Consider the following 15,365-nt stretch of genomic DNA (forward strand, 5'->3'; position numbering starts at 1 on the left):
TAGGCGGTATACAGTATACACAGGGCACTGCAGACACCAGGCGGTATACGGTATACACAGGGCACTGCAGACACCAGGCGGTATACGGTATACACAGGGCACTTCAGACACCAGGCGGTATACGGTATACACAGGGCACTGCAGACACCAGGCGGTATACGGTATACACAGGGCACTGCAGACACTATAGGCGGTATACTGTATACACAGGGCACTGCAGACACTATAGGCGGTATACGGTATACACAGGGCACTGCAGACACTATAGGCGGTATACGGTATACACAGGGCACTGCAGACACTATAGGCGGTATACACAGGGCACTGCAGACACTATAGGCGGTATACGGTATACACAGGGCACTGCAGACACTATAGGCGGTATACGGTATACACAGGGCACTGCAGACACTATAGGCGGTATACGGTATACACAGGGCACTGCAGACACTATAGGCGGTATACACAGGGCACTGCAGACACTATAGGCGGTATACGGTATACACAGGGCACTGCAGACACCAGGCGGTAAACAGTATACACAGGGCACTGCAGACACCAGGCGGTATACGGTATACACAGGGCACTGCAGACACTATAGGCGGTATACGGTATATACAGTGCACTGCAGACACCAGGCGGTATACTGTATACACAGGGCACTGCAGACACTATAGGCGGTATACGGTATACACAGGGCACTGCAGACACTATAGGCGGTATACGGTATATACAGTGCACTGCAGACACTATAGGCGGTATACGGTATACACAGGGCACTGCAGACACTATAGGCGGTATACGGTATACACAGGGCACTGCAGACACTATAGGCGGTATACGGTATACACAGGGCACTGCAGACACCAGGCGGTATACGGTATACACAGGGCACTGCAGACACCAAGCGGTATACGGTATACACAGGGCACTGCAGACACTATAGGCGGTATACGGTATACACAGGGCACTGCAGACACCAGGCGGTATACGGTATACACAGGGCACTGCAGACACCAGGCGGTATAGGGTATTGAGAGGTAATAGAAGAAGTCAGAGGCCAAGAAGTAACCAGCCTCATAAAGAAGCTGTAGAAACTGCAACTGCTTCTATGGTCCAGTCATGCAGGGGTTAATGAAACCTGTGCCCCCGGTGACCACTCACCACCTCCTCCAGCAGAAGCTAGAGAAGACTTCTTCCCGGTAGGTATGACGTCACAGGAAGAGGCGGGCACTCCTGGTGTAATGGGCGGGGCCTCTCTGAACAAGGAAGAAGGTGCATAGTGTGAAACGCACGGTCACCATGGTGACTGAGGCTGCCAATGTCACATGACCAGACGACGTCAGAAGGTCCTCCTAAATCACATGGCTAGATGACGTCAGAGAAGGACAAAGGTTTTCACAGAGTTCAGAGACTGTAATGCAGGAGGGACGAGCGATGTTATTTACATGGGACTGTATGCAGGAGGGACGAGCGATGTTATTTACATGGGACTGTATGCAGGAGGGACGAGCGATGTTATTGACATGGGACTGTATGCAGGATGGATGAGCGATGTTATTTACATGGGACTGTATGCAGGAGGGATGAGTGATGTTATTTACATGGGACTGTATGCAGGAGGGACGAGCGATGTTATTTACATGGGACTGTATGCAGGATGGACGAGCGATGTTATTTACATGGGACTGTATGCAGGAGGGACGAGCGATGTTATTTTCATGGGACTGTATGCAGGAAGGACGAGCGATGTTATTTACATGGGACTGTATGCAGGAGGGATGAGCGATGTTATTTACATGGGACTGTATGCAGGAGGGATGAGCGATGTTATTTACATGGGACTGTATGCTGGAGGGACGAGCGATGTTATTTACATGGGACTGTATGCAGGAGGGACGAGCGATGTTATTTACATGGGACTGTATGCAGGAGGGATGAGCGATGTTATTTACATGGGACTGTATGCAGGAGGTATGAGCAATGTTATTTACATGGGACTGTATGCAGGAAGTATGAGCGATGTTATTTACATGGGACTGTATGCAGGAGGGACGAGCGATGTTATTTACATGGGACTGTATGCAGGAGGGACGAGCGATGTTATTTACATGGGACTGTATGCAGGAGGGACGAGCGATGTTATTTACATGGGACTGTATGCAGGAGGGACGAGCGATGTTATTTACATGGGACTGTATGCAGGAAGGACGAGCGATGTTATTTACATGGGACTGTATGCAGGAGGGATGAGCGATGTTATTTACATGGGACTGTATGCAGGAGGGACGAGCGATGTTATTTACATGGGACTGTATGCAGGAGGGACGAGCGATGTTATTTACATGGGACTGTATGCAGGAGGGACGAGCGATGTTATTTACATGGGACTGTATGCAGGATGGATGAGCGATGTTATTTACATGGGACTGTATGCAGGAGGGATAAGCGATGTTATTTACATGGGACTGTATGCAGGAGGGACGAGTGATGTTATTTACATGGGACTGTATGCAGGAGGGACGAGCGATGTTATTTACATGGGACTGTATGCAGGAAGGACGAGCGATGTTATTTACATGGGACTGTATGCAGGAGGGATGAGCGATGTTATTTACATGGGACTGTATGCAGGAGGGACGAGCGATGTTATTTACATGGGACTGTATGCAGGAGGGATGAGCGATGTTATTTACATGGGACTGTATGCAGGAGGGACGAGCGATGTTATTTACATGGGACTGTATGCAGGAGGGACGAGCGATGTTATTTACATGGGACTGTATCTTGGAGTATTAGGCTCAGGATTTGCACCGTAGCTCATGTACATTGTATTCTATGAGATTTTGTAATTCTCAGTGCACACAATGCAGATTTTTTCTGCGGTCAATTTATTTTATTTTTACCCTAAAAGGATTTTGTTGCAGCAGTTACGATAAAAGGAAGTTGTCCATTTGGCGGAGCCGCCTGTAGGACCCCGTTACTCGGATATATATAGAGGAACCGCAGCCCTCGGATGTCTTTTATTCCCCCAAGCAATGCGACGTTTCGCCCGTTCATGGTCTTTTACATGTATGTACTCACCGCTCCCAATCTACCGATGGACCGAACATATGAAAGTACATCCACAATGGAGGGAGGGTCCTTCAGGGTAGATCGCCATCATGTGGAGCGCGCGGTAACCGCTGCGTCCTTTTGTAGGAAATGCGCATGCGCTGGCAGCATCAGGGATGACAGAGAACATCACCTACGCCTGGATAAGCTGCGCATGCGCCGGTTCTTCATATACATGTAAGAATGTGTTCCACCATCCTATGCTCCAGCAGAGCGTCTTACAGTGTTGCTAAGTAACAGGCTGTTCCGTGGGAGCTTGTTTGGCGCATGTCAGCATCTGTCAGAAATGTGTCACAATCTCCACCTTTATGTCATCGGAGCCCCTAATAAAGCTTCATGTGTCAGAATGTCCAGTGACCACCCGTCATTCGGTACACAGGGTGAGCGCCGGTGCGGGAGGCCCCTCTCATGTTTCTATATCTGCCTGGAGACTTCCATTCCTAGGTCCACGCTCAGCCCTCACCACCGGACGGGAGCCCCTCCTGAGCGTGGGGGTAGGAGGCCCCTCTCATGTTTCTATTCCTCTGGCTGGAGACTTCCATCCCTAGGTCCGGGCTCAGCCCTCACCACCGGACAGGAGCCCCCCCCCCCCCCTGAGCGCGGGTGCGGGAGGCCCCTCTCATGTTTCTATTCCTCTGGCTGGAGACTTCCATTCCTAGGTCCACGCTCAGCCCTCACCACCGGACGGGAGCCCCTCCTGAGCGCGGGGGCAGGAGGCCCCTCTCATGTTTCTATTCCTCTGGCTGGAGACTTCCATTCCTAGGTCAGCCCTCACCACCGGACGGGAGCCCCTCCTGAGCGCGGGGGCAGGAGGCCCCTCTCATGTTTCTATTCCTCTGGCTGGAGACTTTCATTCCTAGGTCAGCCCTCACCACCGGACGGGAGCCCCTCCTGAGCGCGGGGGCAGGAGGCCCCTCTCATGTTTCTATTCCTCTGGCTGGAGACTTCCTTTCTTAGGTTCGGGCTAAGCCCTCACCGCCAGACAGGAGCCCCTCCTTAGCGCGGGTTTTTGCGGCCCCTCTCATGTTTCTATTTCTCTGGCTGAAGACTTCCATTCCTAGGTCCACGCTTAGCCCTCACCTCCGGATGGGAGCCAATCCTGAGCGCGGGCGCGAGCGGCCCCTCTCATGTTTCTATTCCTCTGGCTGGAGACTTTCATTCCTATATCCACGCTCAGTCCTCACCACCGGACAGGAGTTCCTCCTGAGCGCGGGTGCAGGTTGGCCCCTTTTATGTTTCTGTTCCTCTGGTTGGAGACTTCCATTCCTAGGTTCGGGCTCAGCCCTCACTGCCGGACGAGAGCCCCTCCTGAGCATAGGTGCGGGCGGCCCCTCTCATTATTCTATCCCTCTGGCTGGAGACTTCCATTCCTAGGTCAGCCCTCACCACCGGACGGGAGCCCCTCCTTAGCGTGCATTTGGGCCGCCCCTCTGATGTTTCTATTCGTCTGGCTGGAGACTTCCATTCCTAGGTCCACGCTCAGCCCTCACCGCCAGACGAGAGCCCCTCCTGAGCGCGGGTGCGAGCGGGTTCTCTGATATTTCTATTCCTCTGGCTGGAGACTTCCATTCCTAGGTCTACGCTCAGCCCTCACCGCCGGATGGGAGCCCCTCCTGAGCACGGGTGCAGGCGGCCCCTTTTATGTTTCTATTCCTCTGGCTGGAGACTTCCATTCCTAGGTCCGGGCTCAGCTTTCATCGCTGGACGGGAGCCCCTTCTGAGCACAGGTGCAGGCGGCCCCTCTCATGTTTCTATTCCTCTGGCTGGAGACTTCCATTCCTAGGTCAGCCCTCACCGCCAGACGGGAGCCCCTCCTTAGCGTGCATTTGGGCCGCCCCTCTGATGTTTCTATTCGTCTGGCTGGAGACTTCCATTCCTAGGTCCACGCTCAGCCCTCACCGCCAGACGAGAGCCCCTCCTGAGCGCGGGTGCGAGCGGGTTCTCTGATATTTCTATTCCTCTGGCTGGAGACTTCCATTCCTAGGTCTACGCTCAGCCCTCACCGCCGGATGGGAGCCCCTCCTGAGCACGGGTGCAGGCGGCCCCTTTTATGTTTCTATTCCTCTGGCTGGAGACTTCCATTCCTAGGTCCGGGCTCAGCTTTCATCGCTGGACGGGAGCCCCTTCTGAGCACAGGTGCAGGCGGCCCCTCTCATGTTTCTATTCCTCTGGCTGGAGACTTCCATTCCTAGGTCCACGCTCAGCCCTCACCGCCAAATGGGAGCCCCTCCTGAGCGCGGGTGCGGGCGGGCCCTATCATGTTTCTATTCCTCTGGCTAGAGACTTCCATTCCTAGGTCCACGCTCAGCCCTCACCAGCGGACGGGAGCCCCTCCTTAGCGCGGGTGCGGGCGGGCCCCTTTTATGTTTCTATTCTTCTGGCTGGAGACTTCCATTCCTAGGTTCGGGCTCAGCCCTCACTGCCGGATGGGAGCCCCTCGTGAGCGCGGGTGCGGACGGCCCCTCTCATGTTTCTATTCCTCTGGCTGTAGACTTCCATTCCTAGGTCAGCCCTCACCGCCAGATGGGAGGCCTTCCTTAGCACGGGTGCGGACGGCCCCTCTCATGTTTCTATTCCTCTTGGTGGAGACTTCCATTCCTAGGTCCACGCTCAGCCCTCACCGCCAGATGAAAGCCCCTCCTGAGCGCGGGTGCGGGCGGGCCCTTTGATGTTTCTATTCCTCTGGCTGAAGACTTCCGTTCCTAAGTCCACGCTCAGCCCTCACGTTCGGATGGGAGCCCCTCCTGAGCACGGGTGCAGGCGGCCCCTCTCATGTTTCTATTCCTCTGGCTGGAGACCCGGGTCCAGCCATAGTAAGGAGAACCCTCTACTGAACCTCAGATTTAATAGACCACCCCATCCCCTGGACGGAGTCCCGATCAGTCATCCAGGGTCATGTAGGGCGGACCATCCAGTGGAAAGGACAGCGGTATGTGTTGTGGACTTACAACCCCCATTATGTATGCTTACACAGATAACGCGAGTAGAGGAGTGGTTTATAATGCCGAATGATGTATGTCTATTGCTCTGTCGGTAGAGGCCTTATTTATTCCAGAGCCCCCTGAATACCGAAAAAACAGGAAATGGGATTAAAAAATGGTGTCACAAGCACAAGCTCTAGGTACCATTCATATAACTACTATAGCCCCGCGACGTAAACCGTATCTGGCTGATAGAGGGAGCTAACACCCTATAAGACCCTTAGGTTCAAGCTCATCCAATGTATCTCCAGTCTTGATCAAGCACTCCCTGTGCCCTTCCTCGGGGGTGGGGGGGGGGGGGGCGCGCTCCATCGATGATCCTGTATCATTATGCTTGGTCTCGGTGGTTGAGTTCTTGTCCGAGCGTTTCTCTTCAGTGGGGTATTTTACGGATGAGGTAACGGCGCTGATTCAGTCTCTTTCTTCCACGTAGAATAATCCTATACCCAGAGGTAAAATGACCCTCCATCTGAACTGTCCTACCCCTGAACTGTTACATCTAGAGCACCCGAGCACGGGTAGCATCCTGTCTTATCATGTGCAGATATATGCTGTCACACTCGCTTCGCACGGATCAGACGGGCAGTCTTGAACGTTTCTATCTCAGGGAGTGACAGGGTAAGGACGTGCCAGCTGGATTTCAGTAGCTCTGCTATCTGTCTGCTCTTTGTGCAGTCCAGTCCACGTGCTCTCTGTCTGTGTCCTTTTACCATCCTTTTAGGGCAACCTGTTGCACACGTCCTGTAATCTGTCCTCCAACCTTGTTTCGTCCGTCACATCTAACCTTAAGCAGTTGGCTTTCGGGGAGAGACTCCATTGGTTGAGGATGGTTTACCAGTCTGTGCGTAAGTGTCAATTTTCCGTGTAGACAGTGGTGTCCAAGAACTGTGAGGCTGTCTCAGAGAATGCCAAAGTTAAGTGGACTTGATTAGAAAAGCCATTGATGTAATGTTGGAAATTGCATAATTGTTCAATTGTGTCAGTCCAGATGAAGAATACGTCATCTGAATATCTCATCCAACCCCTGGTGTAGCCTTAGTAGGAGTCGGACGGATTGTGTCAGGATGCGTTCAGTGAAATGCGCAACATTTCGCAAGCAAGTTCAGTCACTTTTGTCTACAATAGCATTATGTTTCCGTTTTTCACGCATGTGAAAAAAAACTAAAAAGTTTACAAACCACACCTATGAGAAATGCTTTGATTCCAGATGCAAAGTGTTTTTTACTGAAGCCCCATTCACTTCTATGGGGCCAGGGCTGCGTGAAAAACGCAGAATATAGAACGTGCTGTGATTCTCACGCAACGAGAACTGATGCGATAAAAAAATGAATGGCGCAGGACTCAGAGCGGGTGCTGTGCTTCACTTCACCCATTGCACCCGCAAGGAAAACTCACTCGTGTGAAAGGGGCTTTACTCCATTCTTTCACTTGTGAATAAGTGATGGGAAATCCACCGGGAAACCCACCGGCCCCTAGTGAGAACCAGCAGAGGTCCCCATGAGATCCCTTCCCCTGCAGCTTCTGCCAGATATAATGAAGCTACATCATACTAACATAAGACTGAAGAAAGCCTCCGCATCCAGTTCGGCCTGTTATCCTGCAAGTTGATCCAGAGGAAGGCAAAAAAAAACTGTGAGGTAGAAGCCAATTTTCCCCACTTTAGGGGAATAAAAAATTCCCTCCCGACTCCAATCAGACATCAGAATAACTCCCTGGTTCAACGACCCCTCTCTTTTTTTCTTTTTTTTTTTTAAATACTTTATTAGATAATATCAACAACACTATTTTACAAAATGTAGAAATACAATACACATTCTTTACTTTTTCCCCTTCCTCCCTCCCTTTGCGATGCGTCTCTATTGATGATGATGGGGGAACCCCCAACAAAAGTGACCTCCGAAACTCTTGTAAGAGCAACAAAACCACACAGTTCCCTAGAACCTCCAACATGACCATATCTCCCTCCAACATGACCATATCTCCCTCCAACATGACCATATCTCCCTCCAACATGACCATATCTCCCTCCAACATGACCATATCTCCCTCCAACATGACCATATCTCCCTCCAACATGACCATATCTCCCTCCAACATGACCATATCTCCCTCCAACATGACCAATGTTTTCACATCTTTTTACTTTGTTGACCAAGAGCATTGAGCTTTGGGGAATTTCGTGAGAACCAAGTTTTTATATTCATTAATCTAGCCAGGAACATTATTCTAGTCAGAAGTCGCTTTTTATTCTTAGGGCAGTTCACTTTAGAAATATCCTTTAATAGCCAGCACTGTGGCGTAAACGGGATCACTACAAATTCCCAGATTGAGCTCCAGGAGTCACTTAGTTCTAAACAAGACCAAAGCATATGCATAAAATCCGCCTCAGGTGAATCACATCTTGGACAGATAGAAGCTTCCCTTAACCCACATTTATTTAACCATATCGGGCTGATATATATTCTATGTATAATATTACATTGAACTAATACGTGGTTAAAATTGTGAGATACAAGTCTTAAATTCCCAAATATATTTTCCCACTCTTCCAAAGCAATACCAGGACAATCAGTCCCCCATGCCTTTTGGCCAGGAGAGCATGCCTTCTTAAACAGTGTCTTAACCGATACATTATACAATTGGGAGATCTTAGGATTTCCCATCATGTCCTCCAATAGTTTACAGGAGTCTATTACCAGCAGTGGTTGTTCCTTAACACTGGCCAGTGCTGAACACAACTGAAAATATCTAAACCAGCTTAAATTACCTAAATTCCCTCTTTGAACTACGGTAGCAAAGATAATGGAAGAATCTCTCCATTCTCCACAACCTGTGAAGCATATCAAATATTTTTTTGCCAAAACTGATCCCCCGATAATTCAAAAAGATCCTATAAATAGAAATTATACCAAAGAGGGGTGCACATTAAAGATCCCTTTATCCCCAACCAGCATCTAACAGTGGCCCAAGATTTAGAAAAAAAAGCATTCTAGCAGCCCTATAGTCTTGATCCACCCTAATTAAACGCCCAGACTAACAGAGGAAATATATTATCATATGGAAAGCGACCCACCAAAAGCTTACATAGGGAGCTTTTTTCCCATTCACCCCATAGCCATAACTGTGCAGCTAAAAAATATCCCTTGAAGGTTTAACCCTCCCTGCTCCATTGGCTTATACTGTATACACTGCTCAAAAAAATAAAGGGAACACTTAAACAACACAATGTAACTCCAAGTCAATCACACTTCTGTGAAATCAAACTGTCCACTTAGGAAGCAACACTGAGTGACAATCAATTTCACATGCTGTTGTGCAAATGGGATAGACAACAGGTGGAAATTATAGGCAATTAGCAAGACACCCCCAATAAAGGAGTGGTTCTGCAGGTGGTGACCACAGACCACTTCTCAGTTCCTATGCTTCCTGGCTGATGTTTTGGTCACTTTTGAATGCTGGCGGTGCTTTCACTCTAGTGGTAGCATGAGACGGAGTCTACAACCCACACAAGTGGCTCAGGTAGTGCAGCTTATCCAGGATGGCACATCAATGTGAGCTGTGGCAAGAAGGTTTGCTGTGTCTGTCAGCGTAGTGTCCAGAGCATGGAGGCGCTACCAGGAGACAGGCCAGTACATCAGGAGACGTGGAGGAGGCCGTAGGAGGGCAACAACCCAGCAGCAGGACCGCTACCTCCGCCTTTGTGCAAGGAGGAACACTGCCAGAGCCCTGCAAAATGACCTCCAGCAGGCCACAAATGTGCATGTGTCTGCTCAAACGGTCAGAAACAGACTCCATGAGGGTGATATGAGGGCCCGACGTCCACAGGTGGGGGTTGTGCTTACAGCCCAACACCGTGCAGGACGTTTGGCATTTGCCAGAGAACACCAAGATTGGCAAATTCGCCACTGGCGCCCATGTGCTCTTCACAGATGAAAGCAGGTTCACACTGAGCACATGTGACAGAGTCTGGAGACGCCGTGGAGAACGTTCTGCTGCCTGCAACATCCTCCAGCATGACCGGTTTGGCATTGGGTCAGTAATGGTGTGGGGTGGCATTTCTTTGGAGGGCCGCACAGCCCTCCATGTGCTTGCCAGAGGTAGCCTGACTGCCATTAGGTACCGAGATGAGATCCTCAGACCCCTTGTGAGACCATATGCTGGTGCGGTTGGCCCTGGGTTCCTCCTAATGCAAGACAATGCTAGACCTCATGTGGCTGGAGTGTGTCAGCAGTTCCTGCAAGACGAAGGCATTGATGCTATGGACTGGCCCGCCCGTTCCCCAGACCTGAATCCAATTGAGCACATCTGGGACATCATGTCTCGCTCTATCCACCAACCTCACGTTGCACCACAGACTGTCCAGGAGTTGGCAGATGCTTTAGTCCAGGTCTGGGATGAGAGCCCTCAGGAGACCGTCCGCCACCTCATCAGGAGCATGCACAGGTGTTGTAGGGAGGTCATACAGGCATGTGGAGGCCACACACACTACTGAGCCTCATTTTGACTTGTTTTAAGGGCATTACATCAAAGTTGGATCAGCCTGTAGTGTGTTTGTCCACTTTAATTTTGAGTGTGACTCCAAATCCAGACCTCCATGGGTTGAAAAATTAGATTTCCATTTTTTTATTTTTGTGTGATTTTGTTGTCAGCACATTCAACTATGTAAAGAACAAAGTATTTCAGAAGAATATTTAATTAACTCAGATCTAGGATGTGTTATTTTTGTGTTCCCTTTGTTTTTTTGCGCAGTGTATATATTTCAACTTTAACCTTACCCCTTTCCTTCCCCACAGTAAGTTATTAATAATTTTCTCAATTAATTAAAAAAACTTATCTTCAATCCATATTGGAGAGTTCCTTAAGACATAAAGTTGGGGTAGAATTATCATCTTGACCATAGAGATTCTATCGGCTCTGGACTTCGGGAGCCGAATCCATGTCGTGGTCTTAGATCTTAATTTAGTAATCACTGGAATCAAATTGAGCTGTATATAATCTTCGTCCTTAGGGGAGATCATCACAGCCAGATATTCAAATGTATCAGAGACTTTGATCATACTCAAAAACCCCTCTCTAGAAAGTTCAAACCTATCCAATAGCAAAAGATTGGTTTTTGACCAATTTATATCAAAGCCAGAAACCTCCCCAAAAGAAGTAACTGTTCAAATAATTCTTGGCAAAGTTATATTAGAGTGTTCTACAAAAAATAATACATCCTCTGCATATAAAGAAATGCGATCCTCTACTCCTAATGTTCCAAAGCCCTTAATCATGGCATCTTGTCTAACACTAACGGCTAGAGGCTCAATGTATATGTCAAACAATAGCGGAGAAAGCGGGCATCCCTGACAGGAGCCTCTCGACAAAGTGAAACTCGAGGTTATGCTCCCATTAAGATTCCATCTCACGTACAAAAGCCTAATCATAGAAAGAAGTGGTAGGGCACACCAATATCAGGTACCACACGGATAATGGATAATGTAATATATTATTTTATTATATTATTGGTGATATACTTTTAACAACCATTCATAAAAATATCAGAAAAATATCATAAAAAATTCCATAAAATTTCATATAAAATATATAAAAAGCTAGTACATATAGGAATTATTCAACTGTATTATATAGCTACAATAATACATATAACAGTATAACTCCTATACTTTGTGCTGATAATTCAACTATATGTATGCCAAAGTGCGTTTGAAGAGGTGATTGATATCTTTCCAAGTGGGTTAATATCCCTTTCAATGCTGCTGTATGAGAGAAAAGTTTATCTGTTTAGATAGAGTCTTTTGAATAGTCACAGATTTGCAACTGTTGCGACTCAACAGTCGCGGTCTGTATTAGAATGTTACACTGTTGCTGGGTTTAGTAATGAAGTGCCGAAGCTGTTTGTACTCACAATTTCTGATGTAGTGATGTCGGCTATTACTGCGTCACAGGTGGCGTCCCACGTGTGATAAGCAGTGATTACACAAATACCAGCGTGTACAGATGATGCGGCTTTCAGGATCTTCGGTGTATTGCCGTGCTGTATTGGAGATGAATCAATTATTCAGCAGAGGTGGACGATGTCACAAGGCTGGCTCTCCAAACTGGCAAATGTCCGGCTTATCTCCGCTTATTCACAAAGAAAAATCACCGATCCTTTACTTCTCATTCTTTTCCTTTGAACTCTTTAAATCCTCCGGTGCTGTACTCTATTCCATGGGACAGTTACCAAACGCGTTTCGGAGTTGGCTACGACTCCTTCATCAGTGGCTAAAATCTCCATGGAAATGACCAACTTTTATACACCTCAATCATGTGTGAATTAAATTAATCAGCTTGAGAACGGAAGTGACATACCGTCCCTCTCCGATCTAATTTGTAGATATATACCTTACTAATTCAATGTAAAATCAATAAAAATGAATTAAATATATGCGGTTTGAGTATATCGCTAACAAGATTCACATATGTCCATATAAACATGTGTCCGCATAAACATAAATGCACATAAACACAGCTGTAGCAATTTGCTCTGTGTTTTCTATTACACCTATAATCATAATTATAACTATACTTATTTTCTATTCACCGTTTACAATCTGCATGTTCCGGTCTGTTCCATACTATTTATCTATACTGATAAAGATACAGACCAATAAATGCAAATAATATCAGAATATCGCAAAAAACCGCACCATGTTTGTGCAGTCCTAATACTATACTCTATGTATTGCGGTTTCAATGCGTTTTTAGTTTTAATTCCATATTATTTCAATCTCAATCATTATCAAGTCTATCTGGACAGTTCAGTTTCATTAAAACACTTAAATATAGAACCAATATATAAACCTAATATGTTAAAAATAATAATAATAAAATAAAAATAATAAATAAAAATATTTTTATTTATATATAAAAATAAAATAGTTAATAACCATGTATATCACCAAAATAGGACTCATAAATATTTAATTTTATTTCCATTATTATTTTTAATTCTAGTTTCAATTGAGGAGCTTCAACAAGTGGATACTAGAGGGGGGAGTCCACCACCAGGGGAAGACTCGGAGGCATAAAATACTCACGAGTCTCTCCCTGGTCGGGGCACCCCCCCCCCCCCCCCAAAACACATCTATAGAAATCCATATATTTCAATTTCAGCATTTAATCCTGCTGGTAATAGGGTATTAAAGTCAAAGATGAATCTTGATTCAACCCTCGACATTTTCTTGATGTGATCTCCACCCCTCCAGTCTGTTTCTATTTTTTCCAAGGCTGAAAAAACCAATCCACTAGGGTCTTGGTTGTGTATAAGTTTAAAGTGGTTAGACAAAGTATGTTTTATATAGCCTTTCTTTATATTAGAAATATGTTCTGCTATGCGGACTTTCAATTGTCTCTTAGTTCTTCCCACATATTGTTTTTTGCAAGGACATTGTATAACATAAATAACACTATTGGTGTTACATGTAAGAAAATCCTTAATTATATGTTGGTGCCCATTTGTTGTAGATGTCACTGCTGATGTTTTTTTAGGAAATCTAGTATTTTTGCACCCCATACATTTTCCACAACGAAAAAAACCTGTAATATTTGTCCATTTCTGTATGGATGAATCCATTTTATTTTTATCAATTTTTGGAATGGTTGGTGCTACCATAAGTGCTAAATTAGGGGCTTTGGTAAAAATAACTTGTGGAAAATCAGGAATTAATTGGCCTATTATTTTATCTTTATTCAGAAAATGCCAATGTTTATTCAAAATATACCTCACTTTTTTATGTTGAGTATTAAACGGGACAATTATTCTTATATTTTCATCTTTCTGTACTTTTATTTTTGTATCAAAGAAAGATTGCCGGTCTAATTGTCTCACTTTATTTAGTGCTGTATCCAAAACCTCTGTTGGATATAATTTCTCCAAAAATTGATTCTTCATATCTACAGCTTCCTTTTCAAAGACTTCCATTTTTGAACAGTTTCTCCTAATTATTCTAAATTGTCCTGTAGGTACATTTAAAAGCCATTGTGGCAAATGACAGCTATTATATAAAATATAGCTATTCTTTGATGTTGGCTTCCGAAATGTATTACAAATCAACCTGGACTCCTCTATTTTAATTTCTAAATCTAGGAATTCCACCATTTCTTGACTGGTCTTTCCTGCAAACCGTAGATTATAGTCATTTTTATTTATCTCCTCCAAAAATCTATCTAATGATTTCTGGTCATTTTTCCATATAAACAGGACGTCATCAATATACCTTTTCCAGAGCACCAGGTCTGTCCCCAGCTTAGGATCAATAACTTCTCGTTCCAAATTCGCCATAAATAAATTGGCATAGCTGGGGGCAAACCTGGTGCCCATTGCAGTACCGCATATTTGCAGATATATATTAGAATCAAACCAGAAATAGTTATGGTCCAAAATATATTGGGTAGCTGTCTGCAAATATTCAATCTGTTCTATGGGTACCTGACTATTCTGTTGTAATTGCTGCCCCATAGCTGTTATTCCTTGTTTGTGGTTTATTACGGTATATAAAGACTGCACGTCCAATGTTCCTATAATCCACCCAGGTTTATATTGTATCTTCTCAACCATATCTATTACTGACGTGGTATCCCTTATATATGATTTAATGGTTTTAACTACTGGCTGCAATAATTTATCTATATAATGTGACAGATTGGCTGTCAATGAACCAATACCGGAGATTATTGGCCGCCCTGGTGGATTTACTGGGTCCTTATGCAATTTGGGGATGCAGTAAAAAACTGGCAGTCTGCATTGGCTATTAGGGTCAGAAAACAGGCATTTTATCCCAACAAGAATTTCATTATATCACTAATAGCCAATGCAGACTGCCAGTATTTTACTGCATCCCCAAATTGCATAAGGACCCAGTAAATCCACCAGGGCGGCCAATAATCTCCGGTATTGGTTCATTGACAGCCAATCTGTCACATTATATAGATAAATTATTGCAGCCAGTAGTTAAAACCATTAAATCATATATAAGGGATACCACGTCAGTAATAGATATGGTTGAGAAGATACAATATAAACCTGGGTGGATTATAGGAACATTGGACGTGCAGTCTTTATATACCGTAATAAACCACAAACAAGGAATAACAGCTATGGGGCAGCAATTACAACAGAATAGTCAGGTACCCATAGAACAGATTGAATATTTGCAGACAGCTACCCAATATATTTTGGACCATAACTATTTCTGGTTTGATTCTAATATATATCTGCAAATATGC

General features: G+C 45.7%; 1 long non-coding RNA gene across 1 annotated transcript in view; it reads right to left on the reverse strand.

Annotated features, from left to right (window-relative positions):
* LOC120991957 overlaps positions 1-1,214 on the reverse strand; it is a 35,912-nt gene extending 34,698 nt beyond the window's left edge. Inside the window, exon 1 of the long non-coding RNA XR_005776886.1 lies at positions 1,165-1,214. This is a non-coding gene — a long non-coding RNA (uncharacterized LOC120991957). The remainder of the gene's footprint in view (positions 1-1,164) is intronic.
* Positions 1,215-15,365: the final 14,151 nt, after the last annotated feature.

Source organism: Bufo bufo, chromosome 2 (genome assembly GCF_905171765.1).
Source record: "Bufo bufo chromosome 2, aBufBuf1.1, whole genome shotgun sequence".
Classification (NCBI taxonomy): domain Eukaryota; kingdom Metazoa; phylum Chordata; class Amphibia; order Anura; family Bufonidae; genus Bufo; species Bufo bufo.